Raw genomic sequence first — 17644 nt, 5'->3', positions numbered from 1 at the left:
TTTCCACTTCATAGTTTTGTACTGATGAGAGGGATGCAGACCTGTAAGAGAGTTATAAACAGCTGTCAGCATAAATTTTCCACAGAAATACCCTTACATACATAACTGATGGGTCAATATCACTGATAGCACTACACTCTAAAAAACAAACGGTGCTATATAGCACCAAAACAGCTGCCCCGGATCGCAACGACAGAAGAACCACTTCTAGTGCCACACAGCACCGGTGAAGAACCAGCGAAGCACCAGTGAAGCACCCGTGCAGAACCATATAGTGCCATGTAGAACCATATGTGGTGCTATATGGCCCCTATATGGTTCTACACTGGTGCCTCACCGGCGCCCCACTGGTGCCCCACCGGTGCCACATGGCACCAAAATGGCTCTTCCATCGCTACGATCCAAAGCAACTGCCTTGGTGCTATATAGCACCGTTTGTTTTTTTAGAGTGTACATTCAGATAAACTATCATGTAACAGTTACATAAACTAAATTCAGAACATCTCAGATAAACATCTGCAGTGATTAGTTTTATAAAAAGCTGTTTTCAGATGACTATTTTCAGATGCCCATCGACTGGTCGTCTAGCTTTGGTTTTTAACGTTTTAATGCATTTCTGTAAGTGCATATGAATTTTAAAAATGCATCACATATGGCGTCCATGTGCGTGAGTACTCGCGTCTCCATGTAAACAATGCGGCGCTCATAAAAAATGGTTTTGCGTGTAAAGCGCAATGTATTGAATTGCGTTGCATGTAAAAAATATATGGGATCATATTACAGTACACACTTAAAAGATCCTGCAGTGCTGCCTTACTGAAGGTTGGCATGAAGGATACGAAAGTGAATTACTGTGTTTAACACTGTACGGCGTGTGCACAAACTTCTTTAATAAACACAAATTAAAGAAGACCCTTCACAGTTTCAAATGATGTCAAACACGCAAGTGTGTGATTATTAATTAGGGGTCTGCAGCGGAGTTAGTATTTGTATCTGTATTTGTATTCGGATGGAACCGGAAGTGGGTGGATCTTAAACCGGAAGTTTGTCATATTACACGAAAATTGCATTTTATATGCATTTTTGCTTTTTATTATAACTATAACTTAAATAACTGTAAATATTTATGAATAATAATAATACAAAATTTTAATCAAAAAGACAAATAACTTGGTTCTTGTTACTAATACGCATGGAAAGCAAACATCTTATTTTCAAAGCCTCATCCAGCTTGTGCCTATGTGCTATGCATCATTGTATTGTAGCATTAAAATAACAAACTTGAGAGCACATTGACAAAACTGTAGGCTATGTTTTTGTGCCTGTCAGCAAAGTTCCTTGAGACCCATTAGGTCTAAATGAGTGGGATTTTTTTCAGAAAAAAATTAGTAGCCTACATTAATCCCTCGTCTAGCGATTCAAATAATTAAACATCTAAAATGATCATTATTTGTACGTTTTCTGAGTGAAATATAACCTAATACTACTCATACATCCACATGTCTGACATCTTGGATTTGATTTAAAAACATGCAGGAATTTGAAAATAAAATGCAGGACTTGCTTGATGTTTAAAGAGTTATCAAGGGAGATAAAGTTCGGGAACTGATTTATGTTAAAAAGTTATTAAGATCGACAAACTCGCGCTGACTGACAGATCCGAAATGCAACGCAGAGACACGCAAGTGCGCTGCACTATATACACAGAATAGTTTAAAAACATCTGTTTTGACAAGAATTTATGAAAGCATATAACCATTACAACAAACTTGCTGAGTTATTATCTATGTCCATATAGCATTTGCGCGAACATAACGAATTGTTTAAAAAAAAACTCTCATTAATCTTAATCTAAATAAATAAATAATCAGATATTCGTTTAAAATGTCAAATAACAGTATTTCAAATAACAGTATGCAGTTTTGACTTAGTTCAAAACAAGCAAAATGATTTTAAACAATAAGGTAATTAGAAAGATTTAATTCATATGCAGTTGTTATTTGCTTACTTTATTATGTTAATTGCAATTCAATCATAGTAATCTTCAGTTTAAATTTTGCTTTTAAAATGTTATTTTCATATTTTTAGCTATTTACTTATTTATTTTATATTCACCAAGATTGACAATAAAGCTTGCTTGGACTAGAAGTAATTAAAAGATCATCTACTGGCGTCAGAGACACGGAGTTATTATCAAATATTTTATTATTAGAGTGCAGCCTTTTATTAAGCTTTTTTTGGTCTTGTGTAAAACGAAAAAAAAAACAACTAAAAGGGTCATTTTTTACAGCTGGGTTTAAAGAAGTTTGATACAACAGCGTTTTTAAGATTTTAAACTAATTCCAAAACAACTCGCGTTTCTAAATAAGGGTTGTGCCGAAAATCTCATTCATATCATTTTATAGATTGCACTCATTCACTTCACACTCACATTATTCGTGCTTTAAGGGGTTTATAATTTACAGCTGTTCCAGTAAACACGTGATTATGCCCGGCCGAATATTTTCTCTGTTATTCGGATGAATTCGTTATTCGTTTTGAAGCCATTATCCGTGCCCTTCTGAATAACGTATTCGGCTTCGGGCACATCCCTATTATTATTGATGGAGTATTTAAGTTGACTCTGCTACACTCCTAGAACGGATGTGTTAAAAACAACGCATTAGTGTTGTCCCAGAATTCACCCATCTCTGTGTTATTATTGTAACAACACATTTTGTGTTACTTTTAACAGAACCTGTGTTTTATTTTAACACAAAATAAACACAAAATGGCACATAATGTGTTAAAATTACACATAATGTGTTAAAAGCTTAACGCACAAAGATGTTTAAAAAATAACACATCCTTTCTAAGAGTGTATGATAAGGAGAAAACACGTCAAAACGCGGCACTGCGTTTTTGGACCCCACAGGGTTAAGCACCCTAGCAACATAAACTTAAACAGTTATATCTTTAAATCTGAATGTCATGGTGAGATGAGGGTTGGTTTTGGTCTAGCAACCAAAGACAGTACCCTATCAATGGAATTATCATCAGAACATTGTAGAGACGTCAGAGCCAATGGTGTAGTGGATGGTGCTCCGACACATTGTGCAGACGCACTTCTGGCGACCCGAGTTCGAATCCCTCGAATCTATCTATCTATCTACCTACTTACCTTCAAACTATCCATCTCTTACTCTCAGACTAGGCTTTCTCAAGCCAACATAAAGTTTGTTCAAAAAGTTTTACCTCATCTAGTTACTCACTTGTTACCTAAAACATAGCACCATGTTCAAACATTTCAACAACTTCTAGTAACATTTAGCTGATTGAAAATGTATGCAACAGTAACAATATGCAATGCTAATGAAATGAAAACAGTGTAAAATGTTTGGATCAAAATGATAACTGTTAATACAATATCAAGGATAATAGTTGACAGTTATGATTTTTTAAATTATGCAGCCCTTTCAAAAATATCTATCCATGTACATTGATGCATAAACGAATGCTTATAGATAAAGGATCATGGATGGATTAATGTGTTGATATGTACAGTAGACAGATGTACTAACCATATCCACCTCTATATACAGTATATAGTATTACATTATTTGTGTTAAAACTGAATTTTCAAGCAAGTGTTATAATAAACTCTGTCTTTTACAATAAACCCCGCCTATGGGCTAAGTTGTAACATTTACATTTCTGTTACTTTTGGTGTAACTGTATGAGAACGATAGGTTCCACAAACAAACTTGAAGTGTTTAACGAAATGCGTTAGGTGGTGCAGTGCTCTCCTCTATATTGTTTGCTCCTGTAGTCATGGTAAAAAATTTTATGGAATTACATTTGTGTCAAATTAAACGAACGCAACTTTTGCAAAAACAAACAAAAATATACATTGATAAAAGAAAAAAACAATCGGAAAATAAAAACAATCAACTAACTAGCAAAAAAATTAACATCATCTTTAAATATACTGCATTCTTTGTTTATAGTTTTACAAGTTTCACTTTCACAAAACATAGTTTTGAATGTGCTGCAAATGTTTTCGTTTTCACTTTCCAAGTTTTTGTTTGCGATTCGCAAATTTACGTTCTCCATTTTGACACAAACCTCTCGTGAGGGGCGGCCTTAACAGCGGTTCGCTCTTATTTGCTTGTGAGATTTTGATTGACAGCTCATTGAACCGGAACCCCGGAACAGAAGGTGGCGGTAGTGCACCAATAAGCTGGATCCCAACCGCTGTTAAAAATAACAAGAAGAAGACAATCGGACGCTGTTTATCAGCGGAGCTGCAAGTAGTCTAAACAAACGGTAATAAGAGTATATTAAAGAACATTATTGATAATACACGGATATTTTACACGTCAGCAGAGGAATTACAATAGTTCAAGATGAGTAATCGAGAGGCTCAAGGTCCGGAGCACCAACACCATCCTCCTCGGCCGGACAATTGAGGCAGCCTGAGGTAAGTTTGTAATAACTATCAAAATAAATAGAATAATCCCACTGCAAGATTTATTCATGTGTGAAGGCTGCAACAGTTGTGTTAAACTGTATATGAATGGTATTGCATTTCTCAAAGCAGAGCAAAGATCGTTATGTAACAGACCCATTTGTTCCATAGTCTACTTTGGCACATTTAGGCTTAGAATGGATATGTGAAACGCAAAGATGATGATCTTTCTTTAATTGTGGTTAGGCAAACAATTCCATCTTTATTATTGTCCATAAAAAACAAATGTAAGATTTTAGCCTAATTCCGCTTTTCTTTTTATATTACTTATCAGGACCAAAGAGTGTAATTTCTCCAAGTAGGCACTGAACCGTCTCATGTTGTTCTCTGTATATAAAATACCAATTTAAAGGGGCTTTGGTAAATTTTTAGTTTTTTTAGTTTATGTTTTTATTAGATTTGAAATGTCACGAGTTCAGCATAGAATTCATGTTAGCTATTTCTACAAGAACAAGCGTGAGAACATATTTTGCAGCGAATGTTTAGTTTAAATCAATTTTAATTCAAATCAATTAATCTTTAATGCACGTTTACAAGAGCACTGTGCTACATAAGGTTAAAATGAAGCCTTGAAAGGGGTAGTCATGTTTGCTTTTACTGGTGGGACAGAAAGCTCTCTTTGAAAAGATAACATTTTAAAGATCTTTACTTGTGTTCAGAAGATGAACCAAAGTCTTAAGGGTTTTGAACGACATGATGGTGAGTAAATGACGACAGAATTGTCTTATTTAGGCGTATTAGCAGCACTCTAAAAATGCATATCTGCACCACATCTGGTATTATTCAGCCTACCTGCCGTTAATGTAGGAATGCCACTAATATGGTTTCCATAATACTTCACATGATGATTTACTATGGACAGACATTGCTTTTTTATAAGCTACGATTTGACCATACTTTTCTCTTCTCTTTTTTTTTTTAGAATTGAGCCTCTATGGTGTGATGTTTGGTCAGTTGTCTCTTGTACTATGAAGAACTGCAATGGAAGAAGAGACAGTGCTTGATTCGGCAGGTGAACTGCACCTATTTTGTAAGACCAGATTTCATTTTAGAATATTTATCAAGAATTAATGTTTCATTTTTCATCTTTTATTTTTATTCATAATTCTAGCCAGGTAGATGGCATGACATTAAACTCTTAATAAACAACAACAACAACAACAACAACAAAAAAACACTGTAATAATACATCCTTCTCCAAAACTATTTTGCAAAGTCATTACTCATTATCATAGTAAGTAGTGTGCTGTCCCCTTCCCCTTAAAGCAAATGTGGTCTCAAGACTCATCCAATGCCATGTGTAAATAGGGCTTATGTTACATGAGATTGGAAGGGCCTATGTTACATGAGATTGGAATGACATGAAGTAAATATCAGGATTTTTATTCTTGACATTCATGTACTTGCATATAGTTACTTTGGCATTATGTAATTATGTGTCCTTAGAAATGTATCAAATTAAATTTGGTTAGCATTATAACACATTGTTTCTTTTTCAGATGGTGGAGCAACTTTTTCAAGAGGAAATTGTTGACAATATCACAGACTCACAGAGGATGATGGTGTGGTCGTGGTGCCAGAGATCTATTGTCCTTTGTCAGACCAAAAGCCTTTGATATCACCATTGAATGTCTAGGAGTTATACCAACAGACACTTGATGTCATCCAAAGACTGTGCTCCATTTAAATTGTAAAAGTCATTTTCAGGTTTACAAGATACAAAAGCTGGTTCACAGATGTACCTTTCCTTTAAAACTATTTCCCACCAGTAATCACAATGGAGACACATCTCTGACTGCTGGGATTCCCCTCTTATTATGTTCGGTTTCATATGCATCTGCAGGGTTATTCATGGCAACACTTTATAGCGTTGTGCTGGTAATTTATCTTTATATATCATGCCTTCTCACTACATCTGTCTGCCTGTGCTTTACATATCTGAGAGTCAACGCAGATAAACATGAAGGACAAATGCAATGCAAGACGTTATGCATGTTATATATCGGCATATGGATGATTACATTAGAAACTGCTTTCTGTTGGTGTGTTTAAACATCACGTGACATAGAAAATTAACTGTCTCCATTTTCCTCCTTAGATTTAATTTGTACTTTAGACGTCAATGGGTACACTCTCATGTGTGCTTACCATCATTTATCAAAATATCTTCTCAGCAGAATAAAGAAACTTAAATAGGTTTACAACAACATGAGACTGAGTAAATAATAACAGAATTTTCATTTTTGTGTGAACTATCCCTTTAAGACTCTGTAAACCATTCAGATGCATGTAAAATCATTAACAACTGTTAAACAGCATCTATAAATGATAAAAAAGACATTACTATTGGGAGAAACATTTTGTCTAGACATTTGAGTTTATTTCAACTGACACTCTGTAAAAGTAAGCATCATGTTGCACTGCTACAGCAAAAACCTCCTCAGCAGCACATCAATAAAACTTGCAGTGGGATAATTCTATTTATTTTGATAGTTATTAAAAACTTAACTTACCTCAGGTAAGGTTGCCTCGATTGTCCGGCCGAGGAGGATGGTGTTGTTGCTCCGGACCGTGAGCCTCCCGATTACTCATCTTGAACTATTGTTATTCCTCTGCTGACGTGTGAAATATCCGTGTTTTATCATTAAATTAATATACTCTTATTACCGTTTGTTTAGACTACTTGCAGCTCCGCTGATAAACAGCATCCGATAGGCCTATTTCACAATATGGCGGCCGAGACCGGATGTAGGTAGAACGCTTTTCCGGTCGCGCCGTCGCCGTCAAGGATCTCATTCATTCATTCATAATCTTAATCATAATGGACCGATAACAGCTAGTTTTTTCTCACACATTACTAAAGTAAGAATAGCAGATGTTGTCCGTTTTGTTGATAGTTTTCAGGGAGAGGTAGGAAGATCAAAATTAGATAAACGGGTACAATTTTTTTGAGCAATTTAGTTTCGATTATCAAGGTAGGTATTATGCTAGGCAGTTATCATGGCAGAATGATCAATGTTGTTTTATGGATGATTTAAGAGTGTTCTTAATAAAAATAAAAAATAAAAACTTGTTTACTGTGTATGGTTGTGTGTGTGTTCAGTCACAAACATTATTTTAGGGAAAATTGTTATTAGGGCCAGGTGTTATAGGTCGTTACAAAAGCGAGAGGAACCACATCAGCTTGAGGTAAATAATAAGTTACTGGATGTAATGGTATGTTTTCTGATAAACAGATTGTTTCCAATGTATTACTTATATCAATGTATGTATTAAAAGAAGCTAAATAGTTTTGTAATAACAGCACCAACTGCAGTTACCATTAACATAAGCTTTTACATTATTAATGGTCGTTGTAACCCTTGTACATTGTTTAGGGCATTTAACATTTTATTAAAAAGTTGATACTATAAATGTACACACAAAATAAGTAAACAAATAAATTAGAATGATGTCATTGTACGTTAGTATGAAATATGTTATTTTTAGTGTTTTTCCCCAGTAGATGGCAGCAAACTTTGACTAGACTGGGTCAATGCAAAAATGCAAATATTTACAATGGAATTGGACTAGAAATTTTAATATTGTACAAGTAGAATTATAAATATAAAATGTAGCTACAAATACACATTGTACTGTTGGGAGTAAATGGTTCAATGTACTTCTTAAATGAATAGCAAAACAAATAAATACGCAAAATACATGAAGGTCTTTCTTTCATGTTTTTCATATCACACTTGAACTGACAGCATATACACGTTCATGTGCTGCTGGAAGAAGTTTGTGCAACCATCTGGTTGCATTGCTTTATCCGACAGCACATTTTAGTACGCTAGGCATCAAGACTGTTCCAGCTGCCATTGCGAGCACAAGCAAGGAAAATATAAGGTAAAATATAATAAAATAAGACAACAACTCATCTTTCAAACACATTTAATAAATCATCAGTTAATCATAAAGTTGTACTAAATAGTAAATCAGCAGTAAGACTCGGGGTGGACGCGGACTTCATTCTCCGTGAAGTGCATGGCACACACAAAACTGCTGCCCCTCCTCACTGTAAATGATGCTCACTCATCTCTTCAAATAGCCCAGATCCAACGCTTTTTGCATTTTCATCGCTCGGAAAGCTGTGAAATGACAAGTATGGTTTTTTCTTTGAATTTAAAAACAAAGGCACGCTACAAGACTGACTACTTTTAGTCTCCGCCATCGTTTTGAATAGGCTTTCACCGGAATAGCTTTCACCGGAAATGCGTTTTACCTACATCCGGTCTCGGCCGCCATATTGTGAAATAGGCCTATCGTCTTATTCTTTTTATTTTTAACAGCGGTTGGCATCCAGCTTATTGGTGCACTACTGCCACCTTCTGTTCCGGGGTTCCGGTTCAATGAGCTGTCAATCAAAATCTCACAAGCCAATAAGAGCGAACCGCTGTTAAGCCCGCCCCTCACGAGAGGTTTGTGTCAAAATGGAGAACGTAAATTTGCGAAGCGCAAACGAAAACTTGGAAAGTGAAAACGAAAACATTTGCAGCACATTCAAAACTATGTTTAGTGAAAGTGAAACTTAGAAAACTATAAACAAAGAATGCAGTATATTTAAAGATGATGTTAATTTTGTTGCTAGTTAGTTGATTGTTTTTATTTTCAGATAATTTTTTTCTTTTATCAATGTATATTTTTGTTTGTTTTTGCAAAAGTTGCGTGCGTTTAATTTGACACAAATGTAATTCCATAAAAAATATGCATCCATGAAGTCTCTCAGGTACAATACCTTTTTCCTGCTATTAAACTACATATTTTTCCCAATGACAGCTTTTGTACATCTCTGAGAGTGAATGTATTTTCGAATTCTGATTTGATCAAATTCTGAAAAAATGATTAAAGGAGCACTTATTTTCCAATTCATGATTTTACACATCCTTTGTGTGTGTTAGTACATGTTAATGATATGCAAAGGTATAAATTCCAAAGTAAACGATAATGCGAGTTATCATCTCCAACGTAAATCTCTTTTCTTGGACTACAACAAACACACGGATTGTAGGCAACAGTTTACCTTCTGGGACTGATGATGTAAGACCGACATAATAATTCCTCCCGCTTTGTCTCACAGCCTGTAAGTTAACTCCTGTAAGCATTGCATTGTGACCGAATCTCTTAAAACATGGTAATGAGCGCCATATTTCCGGCTGACGTCAGAGGTATTCAGGCCAGTCACAATGTACAAATTAGCTAGCCAATCAGGGACACAGCACTTTTCAAGGAAGAGAGGGAAATCCAGAGCTCAAAAATTTGGAATTTTTTTAACCATAAACCACGCGAACTGTGATCAGTTTGAAAAACGAAAACTAGAAAACAACAACGGAGTTATTTTAAAAGCCTCTTTGTTTGAGAACTACTTCTTCCGCCACGGATTTGAGGGCGGCCAGAATGACAGTGTTATGGGAATGAAGGACTCAAATGCAGGGATAGCAAAATGTCACAGTTTAATAGAGCTGACCACAGGCAAAAATAACGGCACCAACAAAAACACAGTTGAACAGATAAATATCCAGATGGCTGGTAAATGACAACTCAATAGTCCTCTGTGGCAGAGCAGAACAAAAGGGCAGCGGGATTCACAAGGCTCCCGGAGAGAGCGAGAGGCGGCCGATGCCAACCAGCAGCACCACACAGGTACAGTTCAAGTCTCTCTCGTGCCACTGTTCTGTGTATGACAGATAAACGCAGGGGGTAATTCCAACAGCAACACTGTAATCCTCACACATGAGACAGGACAGGACAAGAAAAAGATGAACACGTCTGCATTGCATAACAATCTGACAAAAGACAAAGACAGGGCACGATAGATAAAGCCTAGGTTAATGAGAGAAGATGAGGAACAGGTGAAGAGAGAGAGAGAGTGGAAACAGCTGCGGCAGAGAGTAATGAGAGCGGGCGATATGTGTGTGTGTATGATAGTGTGTATGATTGTGTGTGTGAGTGTGTGTGTGTGTGTGTAAGGGAATGTAGAGAAAGAGAGAAAGAAACTGGGTCATGACAGTGCCCCCCCACTAAAGAGCGCCCCCTGGCGCTCCTAAGGGGGAAGCCTGACGAGACCGGAGGAAATCATCAATGAGCGAAGGATCCAAGACGTCCCGGGGAGAAACCCAACTCCTCTCCTCAGGACCATAGCCCTCCCAATCGACCAAGTACTGATGTCCACGCCCCCGACGACGCATGTCCAAAATCTTGCGGACTCTGTAAACGGGTGACCCCTCGATACGAATGGCAGAAAGTGCGGAGCGAGGGGACGAGCGGGGGGCAGGCTTGATGCAAGAGACATGAAAAACGGGGTGTACCCGGCGAAGATTAGACGGGAGACGGAGCTTGACAGCAACAGGATTAATAATCTTAGTGATAGGGAAAGGTCCGATAAATCGAGGAGCCAATTTACGAGATTCAGACTGGAGAGGTAAATTTGCTGTGGATAACCACACCTTTTGACCCGGCAAATAGCGGGGGCTCTTAATCCGACGCTTATTAGCAGTGATGCACATGCGTTTACGAGAGCGACACAGAGCGGATCTTACCCTTCTCCAGGTTCGTTTACAACGAGAAATAAATGTCTGCACGCTCGGGCATCTAGAATCAACCTCTTGTGAAGAGAATAAAGGAGGCTGGTACCCGAGGCAGCACTGAAACGGAGACAGTCCCGTGGCAGAGGATGGGAGCGAATTATGGGCATACTCTGCCCACGGGAGCTGCTCTGACCAAGATGATGGGTTACGAAATGCGAGACTACGTAAGAGCCGACCTATGATCTGGTTGGCTCGTTCAGCTTGGCCACAAGTCTGGGGGTGAAAGCCCGACGAGAGATTGGCAGTGGCACCAATGAGGCGACAAAACTCTCTCCAGAATAGAGAGGAAAATTGTGGTCCTCTGTCAGAAACTACTTCAGAGGGTAAACCATGTAATTTAAATACATGGTCTACAACAATCTGGGCGGTCTCCTTGGCAGAGGGGAGTTTAGTGAGTGGGATAAAGTGGGCAGACTTAGAAAACCGATCAACCACCGTCAAAATGACTGTGTTACCATTAGACGGGGAAGACCGGTGATAAAGTCGAGCGCGATGTGAGACCATGGACGAGTAGGAACAGGCAGCGGACGAAGCAGACCGGCTGGCGGAGCATTACCAGCTTTAGTTTGAGCGCAAACCGCACATGAAGCAATAAAGCGGCGAGCGTCTCGTTCTAATGTGGGCCACCAAAAACGCTGGCCGCAAGAGTGCCCCGAACGCCGGGATGGGCAGTTAATTTAGATGAGTGTCCCCATTGTAGGACAGCCAAGCGTGTGGGCACCGGAACAAAGAGTAAGCCCTTAGGGCAATTTCGTGGCACGGCAACGCGAGATAAAGCGCGCTTTACCTGTTTCTCGATTCCCCACCCTGCGGCTCCTACCACGAGACCAGGAGAAATTATCTCCTTCGGTGACGAGGAGGAGGTCGAGGGATCAAAGAGTCGAGACAAGGCATCCGGCTTTACGTTCTTTGAACCGGGACGGTAAGAGATAGAAAAGTCAAAGCGCGTGAAAAATAATGCCCAACGAGCCTGACGCGCATTTAATCTCTTAGCGGAGCGGATATATTCTAAATTACGATGGTCGGTCCAGACAATAAAGGGAATAGAAGAACCCTCCAACCAATGTAGCCACTTGCCGAGCGCTAAGCGTATGGCGAGCAGCTCCCGGTTGCCGACATCGTAATTACGTTCCGCAGGCGAAAGACGATGGGAATAATAGGCGCACGGGTGGATCTTTCCATCAGCAGCAGATCGCTGTGAAAGAACAGCACCCACTCCAACTTCAGACGCATGAACCTCGACGATGAACTGTCTAGTGACATCAGGCGTAATAAGAATGGGTGTGGTAGTAAAGAGAGACTTTAAATGATCAAAAGCCTTTTGAGCGGACTCTGACCATTCAAAGCGTGACTTGACAGATGTTAGAGCGGTGAGAGGGGCGGCCACCTGACTAAAGTTTCGGATAAAGCGGCGATAAAAATTTGCAAAACCAATGAAGCGTTGTAACGAGACACGAGAATTGGGAGCCGGCCAATCTGCCACCGCTTGAACCTTTGAAGGATCCATACTAATCCCCTCTGCCGAGATTACTGAACCCAGAAACGTGACCGAAGATACGTGAAACGAACACTTCTCTGCTTTGACAAATAGCCGGTTCTCACGTAAGCGTTGAAGCACACGGCGTACATGCTGGACATGAACCTGGAGAGACGGGGAGAAGATAAGTATGTCGTCAATATAGACAAACACAAAAATGTTAAGCATGTCGCGGAGAACATCATTGACAAGAGCCTGAAACACGGAGGGGGCGTTGACTAGACCGAAAGGGAGGACCCGATATTCAAAATGACCGAGGGGCGTGTTAAAGGCGGTCTTCCACTCGTCTCCTTCTTTAATACGCACTAAATGATATGCGTTGCGGAGATCGAGCTTGGTAAAAATCTTAGCTCCCTGCAGGATCTCGAAGGCTGAAGACATCAATGGCAAAGGATAGCGATTCTTAACAGTGATGTCATTCAGCCCTCGATAATCTATGCAGGGACGGAGCGAACCGTCTTTCTTCTTTACGAAGAAAAACCCCGCACCAGCGGGAGATGACGACGGAACAATGGTTCCCGCATTAAGTGAATCAGAAAGATAATTCTCCAGCGCCTCCCGTTCAGGAGCCGACAGAGAATAAAGTCTACCCCTAGGAGGCGTGGTACCGGGTAAGAGATCGATAGCACAGTCATATGGACGATGAGGAGGAAGAGAGGTGGCCCGTGAACGACTGAAGACCTCCCGCAGATCGTGATACTCCTCCGGCACTCCAGACAAATCACCAGCCTCTTCCTGAAAAACAGAAACAGAAGAGACAGGAGGGACAGCAGATACTAAACACTCAACATGACAAGATAACCCCCACGAAACAATAGAACCCTTAGACCAATCAATATGTGGACTATGGCGTTTAAGCCAAGGATGACCCAGGACAATAGGAGTAAATGGAGAACGAAAAATCAAAAAAGAAATTGTCTCTCTATGGTTACCAGAAACGGTAAGAGTCAATGGAACAGTCTCCTTCTGTATCTTAGGTAATGAACTGCCATCTAAGGCAAATAAAGGAGTACTGTCACTTAAATGCATGAGAGGAATACCTTGTTGTAGAGCCCAATCCTCATCAATAAAATTTCCCTCTGCCCCTGAGTCGATTAAGGCAGAACTTGCTATTGATGAAGCAGACCAATGAAGCATGACCGGAAGTGACGTACAAGCCCTGGAAGGGGTTTTCTGTGTGATGGCGCTCGCCAGTAACCCTCCATCTACCGACGAGCGTTGGCTTTTACCGGACATGCAGACACAAAATGGTCAGCGGCTGCACAGTACATGCATAGACGATTGGAAATCCTTCTCTCCCGTTCCTTGGGAGAGATACGGAGACCACCTAACTGCATAGGCTCCGGCACAGCTTCGGCGAAAACAGGTGCAACCCTGACAGAAGAGGAAGAGGAAGCCGCTGTCTCCGTGCGGCGGGATCTGCGGCGAAACTCAAACCGCTTCTCTACCCGAATGGCGAGTGCGATGAGGTCGTCGAGGGAGAGCGGAACCTCCCGAATGAAGATCTCCTCCCTGATCTCCAAATTAAGGCCCTCCAAAAACCGGGCGATGAGAGCAGGCTCGTTCCAGCCACTGGTGGTAGCGAGGGTGCGGAACTCAATAGAAAAATCAGACACCGAACCTCTTCCTTGTCGAAGGACGGACAGTTGTCGAGAAGCCTCAGTGCCATGAGCAGAACGGTCGAAGACCTGGATCATTTCATTCTTGAATTGAGCGAAGCTGAGGACACAATCCGACTCCGCCTGCCAGTTAGCCGTGGCCCACTCCCGGGCGCGACCAGTGAGAAGGGAGATGACATAAGCGACCCTCGAGCGCTCCCTGGCATACGTCACTGGCTGAAGGGAGAAAACCACCTCACACTGGGTCAGAAAAGCACGACACTGAGTAGGCTCACCCGAATAGACAGGAGGGTTGTTAATCCGGGGCTCCGGAGGAACATGAGCGACCGGTGAAGAGACCCGCGGCTGGCGGATATGATGTACCTGCTGCGAGAGGTCTGACATCTGGGCAGCAAGCGTCTCGACCGCATGTCGGGCAGCGGTGATGTCCTCCTCGTGCCGTCCTAGAAGGGCACCCTGCTGTTCGACGGCAGCCTGAAAGGGACCGGCTGCCTGAAAGGGACTGCTACCCGCTAAGTCCATGTTTGGTCAGATTGTTCTGTTATGGGAATGAAGGACTCAAATGCAGGGATAGCAAAATGTCACAGTTTAATAGAGCTGACCACAGGCAAAAATAACGGCACCAACAAAAACACAGTTGAACAGATAAATATCCAGATGGCTGGTAAATGACAACTCAATAGTCCTCTGTGGCAGAGCAGAACAAAAGGGCAGCGGGATTCACAAGGCTCCCGGAGAGAGCGAGAGGCGGCCGATGCCAACCAGCAGCACCACACAGGTACAGTTCAAGTCTCTCTCGTGCCACTGTTCTGTGTATGACAGATAAACGCAGGGGGTAATTCCAACAGCAACACTGTAATCCTCACACATGAGACAGGACAGGACAAGACAAAGATGAACACGTCTGCATTGCATAACAATCTGACAAAAGACAAAGACAGGGCACGATAGATAAAGCCTAGGTTAATGAGAGAAGATGAGGAACAGGTGAAGAGAGAGAGAGAGTGGAAACAGCTGCGGCAGAGAGTAATGAGAGCGGGCGATATGTGTGTGTGTATGATAGTGTGTATGATTGTGTGTGTGTGTGTGTGTGTGTAAGGGAATGTAGAGAAAGAGAGAAAGAAACTGGGTCATGACAGACAGGTAAAACTTTTGGCTGCTTTGAAGCTCATAACAACTCAATGGACGGAAAAGCCGTTTCTTTATATTACCGTTTCTTGGTCACAAAGTGTAGTTTTAAGATTAGTTCAGTCGAGAATGTATCTGTATTATATTTAAATCTGCAGTCGATTAGTAAAGATAGCGCCTGTTTGAACGTTTGCTTAGTGAGATTCGGTACGAATGAGAACCAAAGCATGAGCGGACTTCAGTGTTCACTCGCCCCGCTGACCACCGCCCTGTCTGGGCTACATCTCTGAAAGGGATTCCCCGGCTCTCATGTTGGCCTTGTTTGTTTATGATCGTCAAAATGAGATCAAATCAGCAGTATTTGGTGTCATGATCAAACTAGTACTTGTTTTTTTATTCATATTTAGTGTCTTTTGTGTTTGTTATTGTTTTGGCGCGAGGTTAAAGTTAATAAAACTATACTTGTGTAACGTTACTATTGCTTTCTCATTTATTCTTAACGCGATACGAGCACTCGATTATTATTATTAAACTTTGTTCTTGTCAGTACTATACAAAACGGTTTTTTATAAGTGTCAGAGAGATGTTTTTGCATGCTGCTTATAAACAGTGTTGGGTGTAACTAGTTACTAAGTAATTAGTTACTGTAATTAAATTACTTTTCCTTTGAAAAAGTAAAGTAAGGGATTACTCTTATTTTTCTTGTAATCTAATTACAGTTACTTCTGATGTAACTTAATGGACTCTAAACAATTATATATACTATAATACAAAAGTGGATTTAACATGGTTTAAGTTTACAATTCTCACTATTAACTGGTTGATTATTAGCATTAATATTAATGAGATGCTGGCTGTTTATTAATACTTAATAGCACATATTAATGCCTGATTCTGCAAAACCTTATTCTACATCCTTAACCCTCCCCATTTCTACCAATACTTAAAATGTATAACTTCTTTAGTATTAGTTGTTGGAGTATATTGAGGCAAAAGTAGTTAATAGTTAGTTAATAGATAGAATTGGACCCTTAAGTGGGACCAGAATAATTGATGTAGGCTACTTTTATATATTATTTATTCGAGCCATTTCAAGTAATAAGTAATTAAATACTTTTTGGAGAGAGTAATTTGTAAAGTAATCTAATTACATGATTGAAGATGTAATTAGTAACTAGTAATTAATTACTTTTTTTGAGTAACTTACTCAACACTGCTTATAAATATACCAGTGGCGATATCTCATAACATGTTTTAATAGTCACGTCACGATACAGTAAATTATCAATGTCCACATTTAAAAGCTGCGGGGCTTACCTGCAGTTCCACGGTGTTTTCGCGTTCTGATAAAAGAGATAGCTCCAGAAAAAAACGAGTGTTTATATTCCTCTTTCCAAGTGTTAATCGTCCACACGATGTGACAGGACATTTCTCCCATTAACTTTAACGTAACATACAAGAGCGCTGATCTTTGAAGGAATAATAACTTCCGATTGGGGATTCACAGACTGATTTATGAGCTAGTAAACTAATGAGACGCACGGAGAGTGATTCAAACAGCGCGTCTGTGTTTTTCCATTCAGAGATGAGCCTGCTTAGGACCTCCATTCACTAGGTGGCGGAATAATACGAAAGGTGAAGCGGTTACAGTGCCGTTATCAGTACAATATCGTATAGCTCTTAGCCAATCAGATTCGAGAACCAGAAAGAACTGTTGTATAATGTAGAATATTAGGCCAGCTGCCATCTAAAGATATATGTTTAGATTTTTTCCAACTATTAGTTCAAATTGCAAAACCAACAAAAATAACCAACATTAAACTTTAACTTAAAAAAGTAATATGGTCTAAAATCAACAACCAACAGTTTAGTAGGGTAGGTGTTTTCGTCTTTTCTGATGTAGTTTAGAGAAAAGCTGTAAAGGAGAATGATGCATAAAACAAAAGTGAAAGTGATTTTCATTGCGCAGCAGTGCGGGTGAGTAGCAGCTGAAGTTTTTTTATTCCATCTAAATACAGTAGATTTCTGTGAGAAAAAATATATAAAAACGATGTGTCATATAAATATATGCCTTTGTAGTAGCATTTAAATGGACTGGTTAAAGTCAGATAATTGTAAAATTTAAATAATAAGAAAATTGCTCAAATATGTGACTGCATGTCGAGTGTTATTTAGCCTATTTATTTATTTATTTGGCGTATGTTGCCTACGCGCGTGTTAGCTTAGT

At 39.8% G+C, this 17644-nt stretch overlaps 2 protein-coding genes across 3 annotated transcripts in view; both read left to right on the top strand.

The window, feature by feature from the left end:
- Positions 1–17644, top strand: part of LOC129440481 (uncharacterized) — an 80538-nt gene that overhangs the window by 27896 nt on the left and 34998 nt on the right. The gene's annotated exons all lie outside the window — the stretch shown is intronic.
- Positions 17366–17644, top strand: part of LOC129440486 (uncharacterized) — a 150817-nt gene continuing 150538 nt past the window's right edge. The window contains exon 1 of the mRNA XM_055199877.2: positions 17366–17394. The gene's annotated coding sequence lies outside the window, so the exon portion shown is untranslated. The remainder of the gene's footprint in view (positions 17395–17644) is intronic.

Source organism: Misgurnus anguillicaudatus, chromosome 22, assembly GCF_027580225.2.
Source record: "Misgurnus anguillicaudatus chromosome 22, ASM2758022v2, whole genome shotgun sequence".
NCBI classification, from domain to species: Eukaryota; Metazoa; Chordata; class Actinopteri; order Cypriniformes; family Cobitidae; genus Misgurnus; species Misgurnus anguillicaudatus.
The sequence above is the reverse complement of the archived record's forward strand: the minus strand, read 5'-3'. Positions and strand labels throughout refer to the sequence as shown.